The following is a 27390-nucleotide window of genomic DNA, read 5'->3' as shown; positions in this document are numbered from 1 at the left end:
TTAATAGTTTCTACGCTTTTTCGGTCATAATACGCCGCTGCTGTGTTCTGGTTTTGGTTTATCCATTGGTTTCTCCCAGATCCACCTCAGGCCTTCAGCATTCTCTCGGTCAATCTCTTCCCTGCTCTGCTCTGTTCATTTTCCTTCCACTTACTCCTCCTCTCTAGTCCTTTACCATAGACGGCAGCTCCATGCTCTCTCTCTCTGGATGTTACCACCTCACTTACATTTCACCAACAGCAGAATGAACCTGACTAATCCTTAGCCGGTCATCGACAGGTCACTGTGGAGTATCTCAGACATCAACCCCAGTTTCACTAAGCTGCTAGTGCAGACTGAAAACTGGTACTAGGAAGACAGACCTTAAGCACAGAAGGGGGAAGAGAAGCAAGTTGAGATAAGCAGGGAGGCAGACGCACCTCGTGTTCTTTCAGGGGCTCTGTCTGTACTGCACAGATGTTGCCTTACACAGCTCATCACAGGAAGCAGCGTGTGAACAAGTATCCTGGTGCTTCAGATGCTGTCAATGAAAAGACTACCCAGCTACTGGAATGCAGTAGAATAAAAAAATAGAACGCACAGGATGCAATATTTCTAATGGAAATACAGGTTAGACATCAGAGGGCTAAGAAATTACCATAGGCTGCATTAGAGCAGACACAGTTTTAATACTTAAAAATTAGTGTACTTTATTAGCATTGGGAAGAATAAGTTTGAAGTGACCAGCACATGACTGAATATGATTAAAGACAAAAAGCTGAGCTGCACAAACCTGAAAGAGTCACCTTTATACAGCAGTGGCTGCTGCAGACCTGAGCTGCAGAGTGGGTAGGCACTTTCCAATCCAAGCAAGGCAGCGCAACTCAGAGACAGTCAGCTCCCCTCCGCCTTGCATCTACATCAGAAAGCCACGACCTTAACATGAAACTGTATGTTAAATCAGTACCCAAAAGGTGTTTTAGAATTTTCTGTTTGTGCTTGAGTATTCCCTTTCTCTCTGTTACAACTGCAGAAGATGGAGACACGCCACTGGCTCTGATCCATCCAAACCCACATGGGTCCTCTACATTCCTAACAATATTTACTGACATGTTGATGGGGCCACCCTCACTAAACACAAGAACAAAGACAAGTTACTTATTAGCCTGTGTGACAGATGGACAGAAGTCTGCTTTAACCAGCCATTCCAGATCCATTTCCACTTTTTATATGACAGCATATGTTGTTGTTATTTACTGGGAATGATCGCACAGGTTACTGGCTAACTTTACAGCAACCTGTTTTTTTTTTTCTTCCTTGGCCTAACTCTCCGACAATGCGTATTTCTATATTTAGCCCCATGGCTTAAACTGAAATAATTCTATTAGCCTAGCCATTTCCTTTGTTAAACAAAAGAAATCCAGGGATTTGTGGATTCTGCAGGTCTTCAAGCCTCACTGGCAGTCTACAGTTTCCCTGCAAGAACCTGCAGCATAACGTTGGCAAACTGCGTAAGAGGAGAGGTAGAAGCTACAAATCTTATCAGCTGCAGCCTAAGTACCTACATGGAAGCCTGGCCTCACTGAAGTCAATGACCAGCACCGTGTAGATCAACTCCAACCAAAGGGGATGTTTTTTCATCTGTTTTTTAAGTCAGTTATAAAAAAAAAATGCCATCCATTGCTGTCATGCAATATGGTAGGGGAAGTTATTTTTCCATAGTTATTCTTCACATCACCCACTCACCCGCATCACCCTTCCCTTGACTCACTCCCAAATCCAGCTACTTCCAGTTGCTGACACAATTAACCAACCATTTTTATAATACTGGTTCCATACTGGGACATTTATAGAGGCTCCTTGTTTCTAAACAGGTTTTTTTCTTGTTATTTTTTCTTATAAATTCCTCCTGTTACCTCCTGCAGTTTTTTACATGCAGACAGGACTTAGGACCCCTGGAGAGGCATTTTCCCCAAACAAATGAGTGCTCTGTATTCACATACGTCTGGGGCAGACCGAGATCACAGAACACATACATATGTGCTCCCAAAGTGCTGACGGTGAGATTCAACCTATCAAGAAATCATCATTTAAGCACAGTTTATTCTCTTAAACAAGATGCTTCCGAGTAAAACATAATGGTACCCCTGCTAGATGGAAGAGTGGCTTCAGCAGCAGAGCTTGCTTGAGAGATTTCCACCCCAGCTGGCCACTCCATTCACTGCCTGCAGATTGCTGACCCTCCCTCCTCTTACCCCACTCCAGTTGTGCCTCCACAACAGCTTGCAGGGCTGAAATCAAACTGGACGGCTGAAACCATCTGTATTAACAGTAACTCCCCCGTTATTCCCACTCAGAGGGTTAGTCTAAATCCGGACCCTTTCAGCAACCGGCTTTAAAGCACAGCGCCACAAACGGCTCTACTGGCACAGCTCCAGCAATGGTCAACCACCAACTGTCGAGTCTAAGAGAGACTGGCACAAATGGGTGAGACCTTCCCACTGAGACAACAGTGACCATTTTCTTTCCTAAATTCATGCTCAGAAATATTTCAACTGATTTGTTGCACCTGAAATGCCTTCCAGTCCAAAATAATGAGTCCAAAGCAGATAATCAGCAGGGAAAGTTACAGCTCCAATGGCTCACATTTGAGAAAGTTGCCAACAACTGAAATAGCCTTACCTAACTGAAAGCAACAGGCAACCTCAGCTACAGATGCTCAGTCTATTATAATTTGAGCATATATGTTTCCCTTTATACTAATATATATTTAATATAGTGTTATATTTTTGCATTTTTTTGCTCCTGAAGACCACTAGAAAGTGTTTTATGCAGGTGATTACTATAGCCACTTTTTATCTGAAAAGTATTCTCTCAAACTGATTGATACTAGTCACAAAAGCATATAAACTAAAGTCTTAAGCATAACCCAGAAGACTTAAGTTCTTTGTCCATACAACTTGCTTATCTTTATTAAGATGCTAAGGCCTTATGTATCATGACAGTCCAAAAAATCATCTACAAAAACGAAAGATGAAAAGTTCTATTCAAGATACAGACAGTTCCTCTAACTTCTGTTGAATGCCTACTTTTACAGCTGTTCAAAGAAAAGGGAAAGCAAGCATACAACTCTTCTTTCCTGGTTAAACCCAAACTCGAGAGGATTCTCTCCCATAAGAATTTCTTGAGACAGATTCTAAGCACAGCAGTCAATGTTCAAAGCAGGCAGCCGAAGGACAGAGCTCCACCTCCATCTGAGAAATCACAAAAACACCGATGTCCATACTTCATACAGTGAAAAACAACAGCAACTAATATAAGTCTAATACCTCAAAGTGTAAAATGAGATCGGGGGCGGGGGTGGAAGTACGTAACATTAAGGTTAACCTCCAGAAATAAAAGAGTGGAAACTGAAAACCTCTACCTCTTAGCATCAGCTTAATAGTCTTGACTATTGGCTTTCTCTTCATAACGTCGCCAGACTTAAGATATACATTTCAAGAAAATATAAGGAAAACTGTTATCTTTCTGCCATGAATTTAAATGAGAGAGGACATCACAGTCTGAATAGCATATCCCCAAAGCACCTCCTGGCTCCGCAATTTTATGTAAAATCAACTGCGGTGATTATTCATATTACTACAGAGCAGAAAACTGACACCAATATGGCTTTTGGGCTACTTCTCTGGACAACGGCCGTTTCACAGAAGAGTCTTCCCTTGAAGGTTCAGCAGAGGCACACGACAAACAAAGGGTTTATCAGACTGCATCCAAGGCATAAATCAGTTATTCAAGATGCCTCCTGCAGAAGGCAACAGAATGAAAAGAGGGCTGGACAGCAAGGGGAGGCTTCTAGTCTGAGGCGAACACAGGTACAGTGTCAGATCACACCCCAATCATCTCCAGTGTCATGTGGTAGATGAATGATTTATTTCTGAACAAAGGCATTCTGTAATAAAAGGGCCTCTCTCAGAGCTGATCTGTCACAGTTCCAGCAGAGTAGTAATGTTACCAGCATATGTGATTTTAAATACAATGTTCGTTCTTTCACAAATAGTTAAAAAAATAGCTCCCACTGTTAAATCTCTCTTTTAAAACCACAGATGGAACCACAACAAGTGAGCTTGTCCAAACTCGTTTACACTAACTCCCACTCCAAAATGCAGTCCCACAGAGGCCCCCACGACAGAGGATGTCTTTACTGTTGTTCAGCAGTTCTTTCTCTCCTCTCCAGAAACGTGCTGGAGGCAATTCAGACTCTTCCTGTTATTTTGTGCCATAACCGAACACGACATTTACATGTGATTTCTGATACAAATTCTTCATGCTGCCTCCTCTAAAGCACCCTATACCCAGAGGAACAACTTAAGGCTGAGACAGAACTGCTGTTCCTCCTCCTCAGAATGAGGACCAGAACTTAAGTTCCATGTTTTGAGGTCTATTCACACCCTGCTCTGGGAAGAAGTATTAGCACAGCAGAAATGCTGGGGAGCTATCTGGCTCTTCTGGGGAGGAAAAAAAAAAAAAAAAAGAAAAAAAGAAAAAAAGAAAGGGAAAAAGACAGATAAAAGTCTAATATTCTATTTCATAAAAGTTTGTATATTTGTATTACTGTAGTATACAAGCACTTGCCTCCATGTGCTAAGTGCAAGCTAATGAAGACTGGGTAAGTGGTTTTCATCTCAAAAAGAACTGGAATGGGCCCACTGAAAAAAAACAAAGTTAAATAGTAAAACTAAACGAATGAAGGAGAAAGTTTTTTCCAGTGTTTCCAGCTGTCACATTACATGCCATTGCTTTTACTCTATTAACTCCCAACCACAAAACAAATCATATTGGAAATTCAACTTTAAAATTGTTAAGAGAGTAAGTGGGGGAGGAAAAGGAAATTCTTGCTCTTCTAGTGGAGGATAAAAATCACAATGAATCTATGACTTGGCTCTCCAAGTGAAAGCCAGGGTTCTTCTGAAGCATACACAGTACGTTGGATTGACATGATGATTCACAATCGAACTGCAACGCACCTTTGAAATTTTAACTCACTGAAATGTAAGGAAGAGCCATTACAGTGCAAATAAACAGCCATCTTTGCAGAAAACTAGCACAGAAAAGACGTTTTATCACAGAAAAAACAGCATCTAAAACAGATACAGATGAACTCTACTATAAACTATTGTGCCACGATGAAGTCTGAGCTCTTTATGCTACAGATCTAAAACACAAACACATTTGTCTTGAGATCAGCTCTCAAACTCAAGAATAAGTTTGAATTCTGTAAGAATTAGGATATATTTGGACTTATGGTTTCCTTAGTTATCTATTATTAGCTGGAGTTTAGTTGTCAAGACAACAGTTTCCACTTCTACAAAATGCTTTAACTGTAAGCTAAATGTCACAGTCAATATCAAAAGTTCACCAGATTGGCCTTGTCTATAGCCAGGAAGGATTATCATCTCCTTAGGACAGGGTCAGACTGCCACCAGAACAATGGCACTCAAACACAAGGAGACTGGATATTTCTAAAAGATCCCATCCACCTGGCAGAAACTGAAGGATTCAAAGAGCAGTCCACCTTACACAAGATCTGCTGCCCTACTTGGCTTCTGTGTAGTACATTACTTCAATAGCCACTCCAAAGTAGAGTATGATATGTGTAACGTAACATTCATCATTCAGTGTGATGAATGTATATGTTTTAATAGAGAAATATTGGATTTTACATATCAGACATATTTTAGGATATGGCAAAAACATCCCAAAAACACCATAGTGCAATGAATTCTTATTACCAGAGAAATGGAAGTCAAAGGAACGCAGCAGTTAGGTACTGAACATATCCCATGCAGCAATGAGGGGAAAAAGGGAACATGCTCCCAGAAATTAGCTCAAGCCTTGTATCGTGAGAGAAAGTGAATGGATACCTAGACGTTTTTTTTGACTATGTGATGTAAGCATGATAGCAATAAACAATGCAACATGAGTCACACCCAAAGATCTGTAATTCACAAGGTTCCTGTACGTCCCCAAGTTACCACTGGGAAAGCCTGTCAATATGCAGTTTAGTTTTTGTAAAACCAAGTGCCTTAGGATTACATCTATTTTCCTTATACTCTATTTTTCTTTCAAAATAAGTATTTTGTATTAAAAAAAAAGACACAGTAGATCAACATAATAAAATAGTATGGATATCCTCTTTACAGTCCCAGACTCAAGACTCTTCACTGTGTAACCGTTCTCATGTATGCAGACAAAACAACACACAGCTCCTTGGAAGGCAGGTATGAAATCTGCTCCCTCTTTCCAATCATCCTCCGGTTTACATGAGCCATTGGTTGAAACAACAGCGTAACAGTCTACTCAAAGCATTTTTCCCACCCCACTGGCATTCATTCAACAGAGGAGACAGAAAAGGACAGAGGGAAGGATACTCAGGGATAACTGTGCACAGAATACTCTAAAGGATTTAGAGTCAGTTATCATTAGTCACTTCATTTTAAAGATCCATGTGACTGACTCTTTTCTTTATATATAACGTATATATACATGCATATACACTCCCCCTAGGCAGTCATCTTCTGCCTTTTATCTCTTTGCCTCTCTAAATATATGCTTAACTTTAACTTCTAGAAAGCAGCTGTACCCTAACCCCCAACCTCAAATGCAATCCTTCCCCTCTGATGGAATGCTTCATAAAGACTTACAGTATTTAGTCAGAACAGATGGGAATAAGCTACCTGAAAGTATCAATATTAGCTCTCGTTAACTCAGTTTGCAGGAAACCAGAATAGCTCACTGGCAAACAAAGAAGTGGAGAAGGAAAGGCAAGCAGAGCACAGAAGAAAAGAACATCGATGTACAAATAACCTCCTCAGTATGCCATACTGAGGGATATGTGAGGAAGGTGTCTGGCAAATTGGAAGCAGTCCTCTTGAGCAACAGGCATTTTTGTCACATTTGCATTTTCAGGGATACGAGAGTATTGTTGCCTGCATCCCTATCTTGGAACAGCTCCTCAGCTCAGTCAAGGCATCAGGCACTCGTTTGTCAGATTTAAATCTTCTGTATTAAATCTTCTGGCCTCTCCTTTTTAAGTACTATGCTTTATTTTTATCTTGCAGGTTATTTTCAACATGTGGCAAAGTAACCCCTATAACGTCTAAATGAATCATTTTGTTTGCATTAAACAGCGCCACTGATAATCTATTCAGATATGTTTCTTTTCCTTGAAGTTTCCATATTAACTTCCAACCACCGTTTGAACGCTACACATCATGAAGGAAGGTTACAGTTGCCTGGGTTTGTTGTTTTTAATTACCATTTCATATTAAGACTTAAAGAATATCTTTTTTTGGTTTTTTTAGTTAAAGTAATGGTTTCTTTCAGTATCTTTGAGAATACATTGTAAGCATCATAAAAAAATTCAAAATTCAAAATTTCAGCATTTGACATTGCACAGTTTTTTATTCCTAACAATAAAACAAAGTTCCTAGATGCTCAAAATATACTGATTCCTAAGCATGAGCAATAAGCAATATTGTCACATTGTATTAATGTCCTTCTGGTCCTGGTTTTAGAAAAGAAGAATCTTTCTTTTTGAAAGTCTGTAAGTTAACCATCTTTTTCTGTATCTGGCATAACATATAAGAAAATCACCACAGAACCATGCACACTGCTAAAATTACACTGCTAACGTTTCTCTGCCAAATAGCCACAATCAAAAGACTATCTAGCTGCTGGGATCCTTCTACACAGTCCACTAACCATAAGTTAGTAAGTGGACTTTTTTTCTTACGCACACCCCAAAACATAAAATACCAAGGTGAGCATTCCTAGAGCTTTATAGAGAGCAAATCTTGATGTGTTCAATAACTCTCCTCACATCAAGAGGACCTACATTTGCACAGACACAATATGCAATACCTTAAAACGTAAAGACATTTTTCCCCTCACAGACATGAACAGAAGTTCAAATTCGAATATATCCCACATTTTCAGTTACGAACAGAGACGTAGATATAAAAGGAGAATCTGTCTTGAGAGTAGTCAACGTGTTTTCCTGGTTATAATCTCACTTGTGAACAGTACTCTTGCCAGTGAGCACAGCCAGCCATCAACATCAGCACAGGACTCCTGCAGAGTTGGGACCAGTAAATTTGCTTTCCTGAAAATCATATATAGGAAATACTTAATTTAAGCTCAATCGTCCAGTAAGTTAAGCAGACCTGGGGAGGGAGGAAAATGATGTTTTATAAAAAATTAAAATAAAAAACCTAGAAAAGTACTGATCAGGGAAAACACACCACTGTATATCGGTTTATAAACATGTTTCCATCTCTTCCACTTTCCCTGTTTTCGTGACAACTGTTAACTTGGAGTTTGGGACACAAGGAGGCTGTTGGGGAGTTCTGGGGTTTTTTAAAATACAGAATTCAAACCACAGGACCAAACTGATCTCTTGCAGTGAAATAAGCAGTATTGTCCATTTACAGCTCACGCCTGTCCCCCTCTGCAGCTTTTAATGAAAGTGAGAGCAACGTTGGCGGCAAACAGGTGGCAAAGTTTGCCACTTTTCTGCCACCTTGGCAAGGTTTCTTGCGCTAGGAGGATGACATAAGCTCTACATCCCATACAGAGTCCAAAAGTGACCTACTCAAGAGGGCTACTTGAATACTCACAAAGTCAAATTCAGACCTGGCACCCAGGAAACCCTCAGTAAGCTAAGATTCCCAAAGTTTGTGGAAATGGATGGAAAAATAGTCTGAACAGCAGTGAGAGGAAAATTAACTTAACAGTGACAAGAAGGTCTAGAAGTCATCTTGGTGGTTCTGGATGGCAGATGGTCCTCTACACCAGCTAGTTTAATTAAACAACGTATGGAGCAAGAGCGTGCAAAGTAAGACAGGAAACGGAGTCTTGTTCCTTCCTTAAACATTTGAGATGGCATGAATCTAACAGCTGCTCATGCAAAGAGAAGAAAAAGAATAACTGAATTTTTTTGTAAAATTATTACAAGCCTCTGCAATATATCCTTCGTGTTGGGTTTTTTTTAAAGTCCTTGCTCTAGTTCATGCTGGATTTCAAACATTAATGAATTTTCATTTCCAGTTTTCTATATGCTAGCTTCATTTTAAAGGTTCTAGACCTAGGAAAACACATTTGTAAAGCTAATTAATGTATTTATATGCATTATAAGCATGTTTGGGTTTTGCATTATCCATATTATTCTACCCCATTTTATCAGTAACTTTCAATAATATGGGGTATTGTATTTGTACTATTTACCTTTTCCAAGCTATCCAAAAATAAGATGAAAAACACAAATAACATCTGTAACATTTTTTTAATTTAACATTAACAGATGAATAAACATTTTCAGACAAGTATCATCGTTAATAATTGCTCAACAATTATTCTTAATAAAAAATGCAAAAAAATAACTTCATGGTCAGCTCTTTACAGGACCATTTGACACTACAAAGGGAATACAGTGTTCATAGCATAGGCACAAAAACAGTGCAGAGGAGATTGCACAATGACACTCATGCCACTTTAATCAAACTCTAATTAATCTGATGGTTTTACATTCTGACATAGTTTTGCTGAAAACAGACATACCTAATTACAGCATGACTTGTTTATCCAGCAGCATATAAGGTTTTGACTGTAAAAGTGACGTTCACAAAACAAATGCACCCTGTAGCATGGAATTCATTTTGATATGAAAGAACTTGAAGAAAAAAAAATTACGCTGCATCAGCAATCAGACAGCTAAACAGACATTTAAAAGGTGGCTAATTGCTTCGGCAGACCTAAACAGCAAGTACTTTAAAATAAAGTGAGTGGGTTTGTGTCATCTATCATTTCTAGTGGGTCAGACTTTGATGTGGTAACTCACTATAGGTTGTTCCACTACTAAAGTTAGACATTGTGTCCATCCTTAATTGGGTATTGCCTGTTGAGCATGTTGAAATAGGTCTGTTGGCTCTTACAGCATCCAAGCCTATCACACATTCAAGCTCACAGAAGAAACTTTCAAGGCGAAGGTCAAAGACACTCTTCTTTTTCACTTATTTTCTAAGCCTTTTTTCTCTTAACTCAAGCAGCATAAAGATTCTAACATAAAACAGAAACCACTCAGCCTCAATCATAAGGACGTTCCAAAGTCAAATATTTGTGTATGTCCCTTTTTTTCCCCCCTGTTCTGAATATCCAAATACAAAGATGAGGACTTAGAACTCTGTCACTGTGAGACCCAAGCAACAGCATTCCAGAAATCACTCCAGGAAGATGCACCACCATCCTGCATCCCCTTTTTTTCTGGACAGTACGTGTTACAAAGCTATCGTAGTATACATAAACTGAATTGGAGAAGACAGTCCAATTTTATGTTAATTACTTCAGCAGGAGTCAAGCACATAATCTTCTTTTGTAACACAGCACTTTTGCATAACTGGACAGGAACATTTAATGACAGGAAAATCATATACGCATCAACACATACGAAGTGCTGGAAGAAGGAAAACACTTGGCTAATGGGAAGAAGACCTGACATAGCCAGTACTACGCCTTTCAGAACCAAAACCTCGTTTGGTTTATTATTGGCCTCAATTCAAAGTGAACAGAAACATAGAGTGGGTTCAAAATGATTAGGTTTCTGTGTAAGTCTTTTCCCATTTGAAGGAACCGTCAAACCAGGATTAGCAGCAGGTAAACAAAACCAGGAAATGAGCAGTAGGAGATACAAAAAAATACAAAAATAATGAGGACCTTGTGTAGTATCTGTACATGTAAGAAATGAAGAAAAGAAGATTAACGTTGCTATCAATCAAGTCAGACAAACCGTATTCAATAGCTGAGACCAATCAGAAAGATATCCCATCTTCTATACAGTAATATCTACTCTGACACAGTGAAACAAGTATGAAGAGGAATGAAGCAACAGAACAGAATGAAGCATCAGAACAACAGAGTTTTAGTTATCTCCCTAATCAAGTTCCAAATTTGCAGTGGCAATGCAAAGAAAGTACAGGAACTTAAAAAAAAAACCAAACCCAAAACAAATAAATGTAATTAAATAATACAAAGCAAAGCTCCCGAACAATAAGTTTTCAGTTCTTGTCAGAAATACTCCTGTGGATCTGTTTTTCATCAGAAAATCAAATGCATCAAAACAGAAATATTTCTTGTAATGTATCCTTTTGATGACAGCAATCATGAAATAAAAACTGAACTAGGCATTTTATAAGGTAGGAATTTTGCAGTATTTCATCATGTTATGACTTTTCATTCTAAATGATTTTTTCTTTTATTTTGCATGGTATCATATGAGACTACAGAAGAACATTTCAATCCAATATAAATGTAATTTTTGTGGAAAAAATGTAAAAAATGCTTTTTTTATTCTGTTTTAAAACAATCAAGTTTTGACACAGTAAGCTTTCCAGCAAGATGTAAAATCTCCTTCTCACCAAAAGCTTACTCAATGTTACTCTGACCCATCAGAGAGTCACCTCTGAGCGGACTCCTATGTTTTTATAAGATGATGTGGAAAAGATTCTTTGATTGTGTTTTATTTAACAATGGAGAGCAGCCCTGCAGCAAAAGGAATACAAAGAAAAATACATACGTTCATATCAGTGAAGAATTGTCAGCTGTTTCCCTTCTCAGAAAGTAAACTGCAGGATTCTTCACTAATTACGCGGACAACACTTACGAGAGAACATCTCAAGGAAATAAACCAGTGTTAATTACTTTAAACACATGCAACAGGTTCCAGCTACTCATGAGATAGTAACTCCTTCCCATTTGCAACAAGAGTTTGTGCCAACTTTGCTCTTTTTTGGCACTTAGTCAGAATCTTTAGAACTAAGGTTGTCTTTTTTTCATACTTTTATTTTCTTCCACTTCACCTTTACTGCACTTCTGCCCAAACACCAGCAGTTCAAAACATATGAAAAAAAGATCAAGTTTTGAAAATTCAGATCTAAGTAACAAATTTCTAGATTCAAGAGTAGTTCTTCAGAAAAGCCTTAGTCTTATTACTGCAGGTTGGACTAGACGAACTCCAGAAGGTCCCTTCTCACTTGAATTATTCTATGATTCTCTTTGTATCATTAGAAGATGAAGCAAGAGTGAGTACAGTTCACCTCTTCAATCTCTGTTTTGCCTGGACAACTCTACACTCCTCCATGGAATTGTCCTGATTTTACTTTCACCTACTTCTTCAGCTTAGAGCTGCTACTACGCCCACAAAGAAATGTTTTACACCTGTCAGAAGAGAGGCCTCTAGTGTACAGCCAAGAAACAAATTTTTTTCCATGCCTTATTTAGGATCTATTTCTCAGCCTTATTTAGGACCTGCAGAGACTACTGATTTTTTCTTGAAGTTCACTAAGTATTTTTATCTATGTCCACTAATTTTTAAACAATGACTGTCAGGTAAAATTTACCAAACTCAGTAGACAGCACTGTGTCAGCTCCAATCATACAAACAGCTGTATTCAGAAAAAGCTGCGATGGTCTCTCAATTCCCACTGAAATCCATGTGATGATGCTGCCTGTAAACTCCCTTGCAGGATATGAATGAAGATTTACTGATGGGCCCCGACTGTATAGTGGTTTGTCTGAATACACATATGCATTTTTCCACGTTAAATTCACCAGATTGCCTCAACACAGATTAATATAATTGCCATTAACATAAAACATTCTTTTCATCTAGATTTGCATTTCTCTCGTTGTTTTGCCCCCTTCTCAACTCAACTGTGACTCACAGACAGATTAGAAATCAGATCAGCCTAGAATTTGTAACACTGACTTAGCCTCTTTGGACTAAAAATAAACGGTAGATAGAATGGCTGGGAAAAAAAGATACTGATGACAGTCAGTCCTGATGTGCTCTATTTTACCACAGTAAGAACGAGCAGTATCTGAAGTTTACAGGGTTTCTCTTCCCACAGTACATTTCCACCACAACCCCTGGAGCTCTGATTTTGCATGGCCACCTGAGAATACAAATATCTAGAATGCATATGTTGAAGACATAATAAACATTTCCTGTTAAAGCAACCAAGAGAAATAATCACCTGGTTTATTCCATGTAGCTGTGTAAAATGTTTACTCTGACAATTCCAGCTCTGATTGCTGCAGGAGGAAATCCTCACACAGCTCTGTATGCTAAAATAATACCCTAAAGCAGCAGCAGCATGATTGGATTTCTACATGCATCTAAGGTCACCCAGGTCTTGCGACTAGTCTGTTGATCCCTCTGCCACCCAGACACCTGCACTGCATGGGCTCCCCGCACAGGAAGGCTGGAGCGATCTCCTAACAATGTGCTCACTCGAAATTTGGGAGTGCAACATCCTGAAGTAGATAAATAGATCAAACCCATCAAGCCACAAACTTCCTGACATTCTCCAGAACGGGCAGGTTTTTTTCTCCAGAGCACGGAGGTTTTGGTATTAATTTGAACAGGGAGGAAAGCTGGAGGCTGCTACGCAGAAACATCTAGTCAAATAAATACGTCATTAGGCTAACTAGCTACAGGATTGTCTAGCAGATGGATGACATCTTGGTTGCTAGTGGAACACTTTTCTATAGCCTTGTTTGAGGCAGACACATATGGCTCTCCCAAGCATTGATGCAAGCTCCCAGATGGACCAGATCATTGCTGACACCTTATTATAAACCCTAGAGATGAAAGAAGGGAGCACAATTTTTGAATAGCAACGTAGGACTCTGAAATATTCAGACTTCCTAAAAACCAAGTTTACAACAGAGTATCTTCTTTCTGTTGAAAGAAGCTACTTCCAACCAGGAACAGAAAACAGGAAAAAATGCTATATTGAGGATGATTACAAGAGCCTTGAGGAAACGCAAAGACCGGAAGATCCTTAATGTAAATGTATATCATAACTACATATATTATAGTTACAACTATTACAGCTCTGAGGATGCAAAAAATTATCTGCTGTGCAGCTGTTACTGACACCAAAGAGCTTCCATCTGGAATGTCTTGATTGAGGTGGAAGGGGAAAGGAAAGAGGAGGAAGCCATTTAGACATTACAGATGCATGACGTCTCTCAAATGTCTGTATCCTGAAGGACTCAAAAAAAAAAAAAAAAAAGAGAGAGAGAGAGAGAGAGAGAAAGTCTAGCTACAGGAACAACAGGAAAACTAGCAGAAATATGTGGGATATAACAGAACCAGTTGCATACAGCATTTGTTTTTTGGTAAGTGTCAGAGACACCTGAGAACATCTCAAGTACACGAGGGGACTATGGCTTATTTTACACATCAAGGTCAGAAACAGGAAAAAAATACTCAGTTGACATTTTTAGACTGTGAAAAAAGACTACCCTTAGCATCCAGTAACAATTTAACTCTTTTCGTTCACCCAAACATAAGACTGAAGGTATCAGGAAGATGACTTATTACATATTTTCTCTTCCCTCTATTATCTGCTACACCATATAAACCAAGAAAGTTACATCTCTGAGACTATTGTAACTCTGTGACAAAACTTTTCAATTTCAAAAACAAATCAACTCACTGACCCCAGGAATATGTCTGGAATTCTGTACATTCATGAGTCAGGGAGATGCTTAAGCTATAAAATCTACCTGCCTCTACTGCAGTGGCCATAAACTTAACAAGTATGTAAACGTCTTTAGCGTCAGTTAAATGTACAACAACTAATATATCGTAACTCATTTGACTCTTCTTTTTCTAAAGGGGCACTTGCGCTTTCAGTATCTTCAACCATACAATCATTTCAATGTATTGAAATCGAAGTTGCTCCCAAGTTTTCATTCACAGCTTTTAGCATGGCTTTTATCATCTTGGCCAATTAAAAGTTCACAAGAGTTTTCTTATAAGGAAAATACAACAGCCTTTGAATCATCTTAGAAAATGGAATGTTTATAAAGAAAGAGACAAGGGTATCCTTTTCCTCTTTAGAGAAATAATACAATCTCTATCTCCATCACATCACGGACCTCAACAGGAATGTCCAGGAAAAGTCTCAATTTTGTAAGGGTCTCTTAGAAGAGGAGAATTTCCCTGCATCTGCAACTCCTTCAACTGGACAGTTCCCCTTCTCTGCAATACAATTGTCTGTCTGGGAGACAAGTTCAGCTGGACAAAAACAGAAAAAAAGACAACAACTATCTCCCTTCTTTCTCAGAACCCTGAAGAATATATGCTTCATCCTTTATTTTAACCTCTCAGAATATAAAAACTTCAGGATATTCTTTCCTTTATGTAAGTCTTCCTATGCAAGACATAGGGAAGTGCAACTTGCAAACCTCTGTGGTCAGGGCTCATATGACAAAGGGTAAATTAAAGCCTTCAGGCAACAGAGGCTTTGGTTCTCCTGAGGTACTCCTTCAGATAAACTCCGGATTAAAAAGAAAGAGGAAGAGAGATATTAACTGGCATCCATGAAAGCATAATGAAACACAGCTCAGACTAGAACTAGCCAGTTTCTGGGCTGCAAGGTATTTTCCAATAGTATTAATTTGTCTCAGAGCAGACAAACACCCAAAATCTCCTCATTTCCTACCAACTGAAGGCTTCAGTCTTACCACTGTCAAACAGAATGGATTTTTTCTTAGTTTTACTCTTTAGAGGAGTGACAGTTTCAATACGTAGACACAGAGGATCACTGCAGGTCCCCAAACCGAGGTGGGTCCACATGGATTTCTTCAGTCCTTGACTTTGCCGCACACTTCTCATGCAGGCTGTCCAAGGAAAGCACGTGTTCCTAGAAACGTGGTGTCCCTGGTCACAAAGTAGGATCATTGGGAGTTTAGCTCCATGCCAAGGACCCTGAAAACACCAGGCCTCTGGCCAAAACATAGTTCACCAGGAATCAAAGAGAGGTTGCGTCTTATTTTGATTTCAATGGAAGTCTGTCAAATCTAAAATATTTGCAATGAAACATCTCAAGTTCAACGAACTCCCATTTTCTGACTAAATTACATTCACTTGAAAGTTTGCAATTAGCTCCATCTAAGATGCCTCTTAATAGCAGCATCATGAAAACTGATCAATAACAAGCGACATGGAAGAAAGTTGAGGTAAATCAAGTACAGTATAAAACGCTGAAGTTAAAACATGGTAAACATCTATGTCAAGAGGCTCTCATTCATACACAGATGGCTTCAGATCACTGTAATTTAACTTATGTTCTGAACGATGTTCTCCTTCAGATGTAAAATGACCTTTGATTGATTCAAGCTAAATATATAAGGCTGTTCTATATTCAACACAGCATTCACACACAAGTTTAACATACTTTAACGTATACATCTTGACTCGACACTTCAAGTGATTTGCTTTGGTGTCTCCATGTAGACATGATTAAAGGCTTTTATCTCCAACCTCTAACAGAGGAAAACAGGGAATGGGAAAAGGCAGAGTCTGTTGCTGGCTGCATATTCAACTGAAGAGAGAACTCATCGTTTCAAGAGACACTTTCAGAACATCTTACACATCTAACTCCCACTCTACAACCCATAGAGGCCCTCTTTCTCCTCTCTGTATTTCTTTTAATTCCTCTTGGTTTGCTATGTTTTTAGGTAATTTCAAATAAAATTAAAAAGAAACATGAACCAAATGCTTCTTAACTCATTACTGCACATTATCAGCACTAACACATACATATCAGCACTGTGATATTTCTTTCTTGAAATTTACCTACTTGCCCGGCCACCACCTATGAAAAAAAGGAGACCAATCTATGCAGGTTATTGGAGCTTTCACTGTAGAAACTTTACATTATTCCAGTTGTTTTCATCAAAAGGCTGTAAAGATCATTAGAACAGAAGAGTGATTTTCACCTACAGCTGTGAGTTAGAATCCTCATCTCTGTACCCACTGCAGGTGACTTCCTCTTGCAACTAAAGAGATGTTTATCTCCCTAATCCTTGGTACATTAATCCCTACATTAAAAAGTGATACCACCATTGTTATCAATCTAATAAGGCACTGTAAGAATAAAGATATTTGTAAAATGCTTTGATGAGAAAGCTTTGCCATAAGGTGCTAAGTAGAACAGGACAGATAAAGCACACATTTGACAAACATTGGCAGTATTTCTGTTCATCAACAGATGGTAGCTTTTTAAATTTTTTTTTTATTATTATAAGCTGTGTGAAAGTAGGCACCAAACAGTACCTGTAGTCAACATAATGCAAGCTGCCTTGCTTGGATAGATAGATCACATGTTAGGCTTCCCAATTAAATAAGGATAACTCATAATTTAGGACATTTTAAATGAAAATTGAGTACTTGCAAAAAGTTAATCTCAAATGTTCTGTTTCTGCAAACCTACTAGGAAGGTTATTAAAACAGTAAGAGGAATGTGCAAGGGTCACAAACACAGAAAACATCTGTGTTGGAAATATTCATAAAACCCCCTTTCTCTCCACTTCCACTATCCATACAAGTCTGGTGAGGAATTATAGTCAACACAAACCTTTTGTAAAACAAAACATCTACGCATGAGCTGCGCTGGCCAACAGAGACTATTAGTCAGCCCAAGTCTAGCTTTTATAGGACCAGGTGCAATCTTTAATTTAGGAGTTAGTGTATCTTATCTGCACATATTTTTACAAACGTTCAGTTTCATTTTGCATTAACGCTACTTAAGCAAAACCTACAAAACCAGTTATCCATTAAGGTGAAATTATAAGAGAAGAACACACACCAATTTGGTTTTTCACAGAAGGCGCCAGTTCAACGGCTATGGAGATTAAGTTAGGTTATTCATAAGCGTTCCTTACATCTTCTCTCCCACACCTTTTGCTATGCTCCTCAACTCTTGTGAAAATCCCAAGCAAACCATGGCAAACGTCCCCTTGAAATTCCATGTAATACAGGCCAAAATACCCTCTAGGAATTAGCATCACTCGTCTCAATAACTAATGGTTAAGCAAAAGCAGAAAAATGAAGCAATACCTTTTACACCCAATAGTTTAAGAAACACTGCTACATTTAGGCAATTACATATAGTACATCCCTACTAGATACAGGACTAACAAATTCATATTAATTCTTGCTTCATGTGTCATTAACACCTAATGGAATGTTTAAAGGTGTTTACAAGTCCAAAGTAATAATGGATCACTCTTAATTAACACAACGTAAAAACTTCACAAAAGTCTCAGTGGAAGAAGGACGTTGTTAAAGAGATTGCTTCATATCTCAGTCACAGACTGCCCCCTCCTTTCCCTCTATGAAATGGAGAACAAGTAGGTTACAGGTGTGAGAAACCAAAATAATAGGCTCAGCTACACAACATAAAAAGGTAATTAAAAAAAAGAGTCACACATTTTCCTTCTAATAATCTTTGAAATCAAGAAGAGTGGAAGTTGTGTTTAAAAAATAGAGTACTGTTTGAAAATGCTTGCAAGTACTGGATACTGAAAATTAAAGACAAAGCACAGTAGCCTCATACTGGCATATGCTAGATAACACTAGGCAGATGAGTCAACTCCTATTTTAGAATTCTGAGTAAAAATCCCCGTTTATCCAGAAAAAAATACTGTTTTCCAGTCTTGTCTCAATGTGGGAGAGATTCTAGGTTTTACTTTATTACCATTCGTTCTAACAGAAACTCTAACAGAATTTTGTACTGTCCTCTAAAATCACGACTTAAATAGATTCAGTGGTCAAAGATTACGACAGAGTCATTCAAACCTCAAGATATTTATCACACATTCAAAAAAGCACATCTTCCCTAAAAGCCAGTACATCTCCTACAGACAATTTCAGAACACAGGAACAAAATGAAATACTGAATACAGAAAGAATGGAAATCTCCAAACTTGCCTTTTACAGGCAATACCAAGTTCAATATTGTGACTACGTTTTTTCAGAAGCAGATTTATTATCAGTTTTCAACAAAAAGGGTAGCAGGGTTGTTTAGCATGGAAGAAATCAAGAGCACTGGGAGATGGAAACACAACGAAATTCCTACAGACGCTTCATCAACCTGCTCCATTCTCATGTGCAGCATTTGAGCAGGGTATCTTTTCTAGGAGATATTGTCCGCCTTTTAGAACTAATCCTAAACACACGCTAGTTTAAAAATGTAGGTACAATGTCCAATGTGTTTTCCCCGTCCTATAGACAGCTAGCAGTCAGCGTCAACACAGATAAAACTTTGCAAAGATCCCCATAAAACTGTCGAAATACACTGGTCTTTTTTTCCGCTGCAACCAGCATTAAAGTCCAATTACTTCAGTATTTTCATTTATCATCTCATCTTAGTGAAACCAAACAAAACCAAACAGGAGCATCTGGATTACAATTTAGTCCTACCCAAAAGTACACATCAAGTAGGTGCCACTATTCTAGCGAGTAAAATTCCTCTTAAAGAGGAATAGTTCTCCAAAACTGTAAGCTACACAACTGAAACTTATACTGAAAAGCAAGTTAACAAGCACACACATTTCTGAATTCAGTCATGTGCACAACCTTCCTATTAGAATTATTTTGGATAAAAAAAATATTTTCAGTCATGCCTACCAACCAAATGTCTATTTATAAATTTGTCTATATAGGACTAATGCTTTTTTGGCTGGGTAGGGGAGAGACTGAAGCCTGGGAAAAATGCTGAAAATGTTCGTGCTTTCAATGTCTGAAATAATGTTTAGTTCAAAATATAACTCAGTTGGCTTAATCAGTTTCAAGCTTTAAGACTAAACATTTGATTCAACACAAAACAATATATTCTGTTTCTAATGGCACTCTAATGAAAAAATGCCTCAGCTTGGCATATGACTAATTTTTTTTAACAGTTACCTAGCCATCAGAGAGTCTATTACACCTGCAATTCTACTTAATGTGTATCAAACCTAAGCACAGTGGCATCAGGCAGAGCCACACACCACAGGTTTACGCTGAGCATAAGTGTTCTAGCAGCAGTAGTTTATTTATCCCTGCCATGTTAACTTTAGCAGCCTTTCTGTGTGGATGCTGGCAATCACTGACTTCCATTGTCCCCTAAATTGTCTAACAACATTTTCAAATGCTGTTCAGTTTTAGCAGATAATAAAACATAAAATCACTACCATTTCTCATCCTCTTTTGGTGCTCTCCTCAAAAAGTTACCCCCCTAACTCATAATGACTTTCACAATAAAACTATATTCCTCTGAGAACACAGCTACCTCAATTTGGAGCATCCAGATTCCTGTGCCCAATGAGTTTTCAAAATCGAGGGGTAAGGATTTCTGATCAGCTTCTCTGCAAAATGCAGACATTAAAAATAAATTATGGGTGTAGATGTGTCGCCTTCCCAGCCCCTCTCCCCACCGCACGCACTTCCACCCCCAGCTTCTTTGCTGGTTTTCATGCAGATTTGTGCCAGACATTCGGCATCCTCATTAAGTGGTGTCTGGCAACCTGCCTAAGTTTTAGTGGGTTCTGGGAATGCCAATATATTAACCAGAGGACTTTTTGCATACCCTAGAAAGATTTTGTTCTAGAAAAGTCAACCATTTGGCACAAAGAAAACTTGCTTCAAATCTAAGAAAGCTCTCCATTGGCAATAAGAAGAGAAATTGCATTTAGATTCTTCTTAATTTCTGTCTCCTATCTGAAGGAAAAATTTGATGTAGAGCAAGATCATCCAAACACAGTTTAGGAGGTCAGAGTGCTGTCTGTAGTGGGATTTTAGAGAAAAGAAAGGCAGACATGAACAACACAGACACAGCACAACATCAAGAAAATGATTCATTTTCATTCCCTTGTCTCTTGTGCCCAAAATAATCTTAATCAGGAAGATTAAATTTACCCATTATTATGCTGAGTGATAATGAATGGTGATATGGGTAGTTACAAATTTACATTGCTTAACTAAACAAGAAGAAAAAGCGTTTCGTAAAATGCGTCTACATTTAACATATTCCAAATATTTTAAATGAAGGCATATGCTAGTGAAATGCATATATTAAATAAATATAGATGATGAATACAGAGACATTTTGCCAGCATGAAGTACAGAACACGCTGTAATGTTGTGATCACTCTTATTCACCTGCAAGCATTCTTTCTACTGCAGTCCCCTTACAGTTACTATTACTCAACTGACAGTCTCAGAAGTAAGCAGACAAAACTGCTGTCTAAAATAAAGAACTTAAATTTCTCTTTCAAATGCAAGGTTCAGAAGAACACAACGGAAAAAAAAAAAGGCCAATAGTTTTCCTTCACCGGAATATTCTGCCTGTGCCGCACATAGAAAAAGTTAAACCACGCTGGACAAATGCGTCGCTATTTCATTCTGAGACTGCTTCAGCGCACTTATATACCTAGTGAATCCCATTCATTTCAAGAAGTTATTCAGGCAATCTGCTATCATTTAGATATTGCTATCCATTATTATTAGAAAGTGCTTCAAACTGACATTTGCTTCAAACTCATCATCTTTGTTTGTGCAAAAAATTGCCGACTTCCTGACAGCAGCTCCAAAATGTCACGATCCCTTTATAATGACCAATTAGCACCAGAGATTTAACAAGAATCAATTAAAATCAATTCAATTTAAATGTTTTAGTGTACATATTAAAGTCTGGCAAAAATAAGATTATGTTTGGTGGGAAAGAAATTTTTAGCTATCTAGGCTGCCTTTGCTTAGATATCAACCTTCTAGGCAAGACGGCTATTCTTAAAAATAGCTGTCAACTGAGAAAAGAAAATGTATATGTATGAATCATTTCACTACAGGGTTGGATTCCCAGCAACTGATGCACCACTGTTCTGGCATCAGTGCCTTTAACGAGCAGCTGATACTAGATCGGTGCCATTGAAGAATTTCACGGTTACCACAGAACCAATCTGCACAAAAAATTCATCTCTCAACTCCTAGAAGTATTTGTATTCCGTAACTGGCAATTCACTTGCAAGGAGCTGTTTTAAGCTATTAGAAACTCCAGACAGAAAAAAAACTTTGCCAAGGCCACTCACAAATTAAATGCAACAACCATTGCTGCCAACGCAAGAGTTGGTGTGCAGGCATGCGCTTTTTAACACTTCATTTCTCTTAGAGATTATATTGAGTTAAATTACTTTTACGATGCCTTTCTAGTATTTCAATAATCATTTACTTCTTTCTGGCATATCACATCCTGAAAGTATTACAAATTATTTTAGACGGTGTCACTTAAATGCAACCAGTTCTCGGTGGAAGGGCAGCAGCCATTAGACAGCGTACTGGAGGGCAGCTGTGAAAAAGAGAACTAAATTTTGGTCAAGAGAATCAGCGAGAAAACTTCTCTCCCCCCACCCCAGCCCCCCCAAAAGAGACATGGTACTTTCGCTGCACGGAAAACTAACAGCTCATCTTTTGAAGTCTCACCTTCAATATCGTATGCAGAGAAAGCAGCATTTTATCTATCAAAAATACCAAAGGCACAGGTTAGTTCTAAATTCCTAGGTTAAGCTACTGTTCAATAGTTTTAATGTTACCAAACTTAATACAGCTGTGCCTCAATCTTGAATCCCAATTTCTTTCTACTTCCACAAGTTTTCTTGTAACAAGTCTAAGATGCTGAAGACTGAATTCAAACTTCATCAGTCAAACGCTGCCTAGTGCTTGTAATGTTTCAATTAACATAAACCAATGGTCTGAAATACACTGTCTCACATGGTTAACTCATTCTGCCTTATACATTTATCATCATTTAAGCCCGCACAGGCATCTGAGTTTACTAGAGAAGACGGATATGCCTTATGTGTATGCAACAATGATCTTCACATACCTAAGAGTCAGAATTAAATATCCTGCTATAAACACAGAATACATAAAAAGATGTATTTTTACTTCTATACATAACTGCGTATAGTTGACACATTCCAATTTAAGTTCTCCTCACGCTGGTCACTTTACGTATCACAGTAACTTAACACCTGGTGCTAAAACACCAGTACAGATATAGATGTTCAGAGTACCATCGCTATTTCACCTAACATGGACAAGGGGATGTTGCTTAGACTGCTTCCCACCAGTGCACTGGTTTTCCAGCAAAACTCCCCCTCTTATTTACAGACATGAGACCATATTATTTATATTCTCATTAGTGGAACCATACACCTGTGCACCGCACACATAGTTATGCAACTCTACTCAACAGTGCATCATGTTATTTAAACAACTCCGGATGGTGGCAAAGAGTAGATTTCCCAAAATGTTACCCTAGAAATGAAATTGGAAGGCAGAATAAAAGTTTTGTCTAACCAACATACTGGGAGGGTTGAAGGATGGAAACCAAAAGACGCTTTCCAGAAAGGAACATTACCGTACTTACACAGCTTCTATGTTCTTACCTCATCTATGCCTACCGGTAATTGCCCCTGGGGCTTTCTTACCGGCAAAAACTCTCCCCCTTTTTGGCTAGCCTCAGATGTACGACGCTGAATTTCACTGCTGACAATTCACTCCTCATGTTATGTGGTGCACCTCTCCAGTCCACAAGCATTTTAATGCAAGAGGTTTTTGTTTGTAAGAACAGACAAACCTCTTAAGAGTTTTCCTTCCTGACAAGAAGATGCCCGTGTTTTAGATCAATAAACTTTTATAACACCAAAGAGTATTTTTAGTGCCATATAAAATTATTTACCAGATTTCCGTTCTCTCGCACAACCATCATTTGCTATTCAGAAAAGGTTCTGACCAATAAAGAAAAAAGTCCCACTAAAACCTTTATCATTCTAAGCGTTAAGATCTCCTAACAAAACAGGAGTTACTTTTGCATTTTGCCTGCTTCCTGTTTATTCTGTAGTGAACTTAAACCTCCGCACAACGGTGTGCTCGTCCCTTCGGCAAGCATCAAACCATCACCTCCGCGGAACTACCTACCCACCCACACGATGGAAAACCCGGCACACCGTTCAGAAATTTGGGATGCGCGTATTCAATGCAAACAATGCGGGCGGGCAGGCATCAGATACAGACAGGCAAAGCTAGACTTCTGCGATAAACTTTTTTTTTTTTTTTTTTAAAAAAAGGCACTTCATTAAATAAAATACAGGTCACTCGTGCGTGAGCCCGGTAGCCGCACCGCTGCTCCTGCTTCCCGTAAAAGTTGCCTGCTCGGCCCCGGGCGCACAGACATCCCCGCCGGGGTCCCTGCGGCGGGGCGGGCGGGACGCGGCGCAGGGCCGCTCCGCCAGCGCTGCCCGCCGAGCCGTGCCACCTCCGCCCCGAGGCGAGGTGAGCCTCCAGACGGAGCTGCGACTGTTGACTTCGGAGCAGCCGGAGAGGACGTGCCGCACGCTCCGGGCTCCCCAGCGCCCTGCCCGCCGCGGCGGCTCCCCGGCCCCGCTCGCCTCCGCCCCCCCCTGCGGAGCTCCGCGGGTCTCCCCTCCGCCCCGCCGCTCCTGCTTCTCCCCCGGCCCCGCGGCGCAGCGCGGCAGCAGCGGCGGCGGCGGGGCTCCGGGCGCCCAGGCCGCCCCCCGCTAACGGCGCTACCTGTCACCGCTGCCCCTCGCGCCGCCAACGGCCGCCCGACGCCCCCTCAGGCACCACCCTCCGCGCCGGCGGGCCACCTGGGGGCAGGTGCGGGGGGAGGCGCTCGCCCCGGCCCCCAGAGCTGCCGCCGGGGCCGGGGCACCCCCGCCGCGGGAGGGAGGGCGCCGCCGGAGCCCCCCGGCAGCCGCCGCCGCCGCCTCGTCCCTCGCACGCTCCCAGACCTTCAACTCGGGCCTCCCCGCACTTTCCCCGGCACTTTCCGCCGCGGCGACCCCCGCCCGCCCCCGGCCCCGCCGCCGCGGGCAGCCGGCCGCACGCACTCACCTCCCCCCGGCCCCCGCCGCTCGCCCCCGCGCCGGGCCGGCCTCCTCCGGAGCGGACGGGGCGCCTCGCCGCCTCCCCCTGCCTGTCTCCGGCAGCCTCTCTCCCTGCGCTGAGGCTCTGCCTGCCTCCAACTCATCCCCAGCCTCTCCGCCTCCCCCTCCTCCCCCCGCCCTGCCCGCTCCGCTGGCTGCCGCCTGTCTGCAGCGAGTCTGGCTCTGGCGGACGGGCGCGGGGGCCGCCGCCGCCGGGAGGGGGGGGGGGGGACGGGGACGAGGGGGGACGGGGACGACGGGGGAGGGGCGGCGGCGCTGCCTCCCCTCCCCGCCGCGCTGCCGGCGGCTCGGCAGCCCACACTGACACCTGCCGGGCGGCTCTGCGCGGCGGCGCCGGCACCGGCCTCCCGCCAGCGAGCGGGGAACGGCGGGGTGGAGGTGAAACGCGCGGCGAGGAGGCAGCCCCCGCCCCGCCCCGCCCCGCCCCGCCCCCGCGGCAGAGGGGCCCCCGCGGGGCAGGGCCGAGCGGGCAGCACCGGCCCGGGGGCGGCCCCTGCCTCCGCACCGCTCTCGGGGACGGGATCGGCGCGGGGGGAGCGGGGCAAAAAAAAGTACACTGTGTCCCGTGCAGAATGAGAAATTTTTTGACATTTCGAAAAATGTTGCAAGACAGGAAAACCCAGTTCTAGTCATGGCCCAGCAGGCATGAACCCAAGGCAGGCTTCTGCCCTGCCTGTGTTTACTTGCAGACAGTGTCCGTGTCAGATTCAGTAAGGTACTCCCAGCTCCAGCCGTCAAGCTTTCCCTTGCCCTGTCTCCCTCCCTCTCTGTGAATATCCTTTCGGATGCAGGGCTGTGATACGGATCATCAAGTAAATCGGCCACCTTCATCTCAGCTGTGCCCAAGCCAGCTGAGAACAAGTATAACAAGTGGAAGTTGTGATTACATGTTCAAATGTAGCAATATTTACGAACACCATTCCCACAGAGAGGAAAAAAAAAAAAAAATCCCTATTTCTGTTAATTCAGGCCCTCAGCCTCAGTCCACATTCCCACTCTGAAGACTTTTCCCTTTTTTCCCTTCCCAGTTGTACCTGTGACCCTAAGAATGCACAGAAGAAATAGCAGGGAGTAGGTAACACAGTGAATTGTAAAGGTTGCTAACTTTAAGCATGTGCACTTTCAACTCACATGCACTTCTTGCCTTGACTCACCTCTCCCTAGTTGCAAGTTGGAAGAAGATGCAAGTCTGCCTGAAGGAGCCGGGAATCTGCCAACCCAGAACTAAGAGTGCCAAGCTACGAAGATCATGGAGGTGACGGCCTGCAGTTTGTGCCGTGGGTCACCGGGTGTGATGGGAAACGGGGAACCACTGGAATGGTTCCAAAACAGAGAAACAGCCAGATCAGCAGTGAAAGATGATTTTAGCAAACGTATTTTGGATTAAGCTGCAAGGAGCCAAAGGAACATCAAACAATACAGGAAAGAAGGGCTTCCAGTAATTTGGATGATATATTGGGGCTACTTGTCCTGAAAGTTGCAAAAATCAAAAGGTCACAGGGTTAATAAATCACCATAATCAACTCTTTATAATCCATAAATTGGTATTTATAATTTATTTATCATCTGACAAATTGGGAGAACCTTGATTTCAAGTTTGCTCTATAGTCAGCCATCCAGAGTCAAGTGCTCCATTTCCAAGAGTGCCCCAGTAATCTGTATACGCTTCATAACAAATGAGTTTGACATGCTTCAGCTGTGTTCCCTTCAGTGACTTCTCAAGGAAAACAAGAAGTCATTCACTTCCATCAGAGATTCTTGCCATGTGCAGAGGAATATCCCTAACCCATGCAAAACTTTGTAAAGCATAACAAAATCACCTATCAAGTAACAAATTATTTCTATACAATACCTCTCAAGTGGAAAAATTTGCCTGGCAGCAATCCGGGATATTTTGGGCATGTCAAAGGAGGACGGCAAAGCCCAGTGAAAACGCATAGACTCATGCACATGCTCAGAAGCACTATCTGTGGATCCATGTCTGGACAGTGAAACGCAGAAAACACTCAATACTGCTGGTACACTTGTTCCTATCCAAGACATCTCTGGAAGAGACAATCTGCAACCTGCCAGAGGACAACAATTACTCAGGTATATAAATTCCTTTACCTTTCAATCACCAAAATCACCATTACAAGTTCTGTTCAGTGTCTGGCTCCCCTTACACATGTCTGAAGAATGTCAGTATTTCAGAAGCTTAAAGAGGGACAGTCTAAGAGGAGCGTTAACATTTATCCCCTGATAAAGTTACAAATCATAAGAGATCTTGGAGCTGTGTAGAGGTTTCACTCTAATGAGAATCTCAGAGAGAGTTTAGTTACATGAAGAAACTTATCTTTAACAAAAAAAAAAACCAAAACCAAAACCACACAAAAACCAAACCATCTCTTCAGTGAAAGCAATGCTTGCAGTATCACGATATTGTGTTTTCATATCCATGAGGTTGCATAGGCATCCTGATAGTTTGTCTCCTGGATAAATAAGATAAATTCTAATTTAAGGTATACGCAGATCTGTGTATGATTTTCTTTCTTTTCTTCATGCTCCTCTCTAAAC

At 40.9% G+C, this 27390-nt stretch overlaps 1 protein-coding gene across 1 annotated transcript in view; it reads right to left on the bottom strand.

Moving 5' to 3' along the window:
- The window catches only part of LDLRAD4 (low density lipoprotein receptor class A domain containing 4), a 298477-nt gene extending 273583 nt beyond the window's left edge, over positions 1-24894 (bottom strand). The window contains exon 1 of the mRNA XM_087757331.1: positions 24782-24894. The gene's annotated coding sequence lies outside the window, so the exon portion shown is untranslated. The remainder of the gene's footprint in view (positions 1-24781) is intronic.
- Positions 24895-27390: the final 2496 nt, after the last annotated feature.

This window comes from Nipponia nippon, unplaced genomic scaffold, assembly GCF_047370975.1.
Source record: "Nipponia nippon isolate SJK-2023a ecotype South Korea unplaced genomic scaffold, ASM4737097v1 scaffold_1, whole genome shotgun sequence".
Classification (NCBI taxonomy): domain Eukaryota; kingdom Metazoa; phylum Chordata; class Aves; order Pelecaniformes; family Threskiornithidae; genus Nipponia; species Nipponia nippon.
This window is presented reverse-complemented; position numbering and strand designations above follow the sequence as displayed.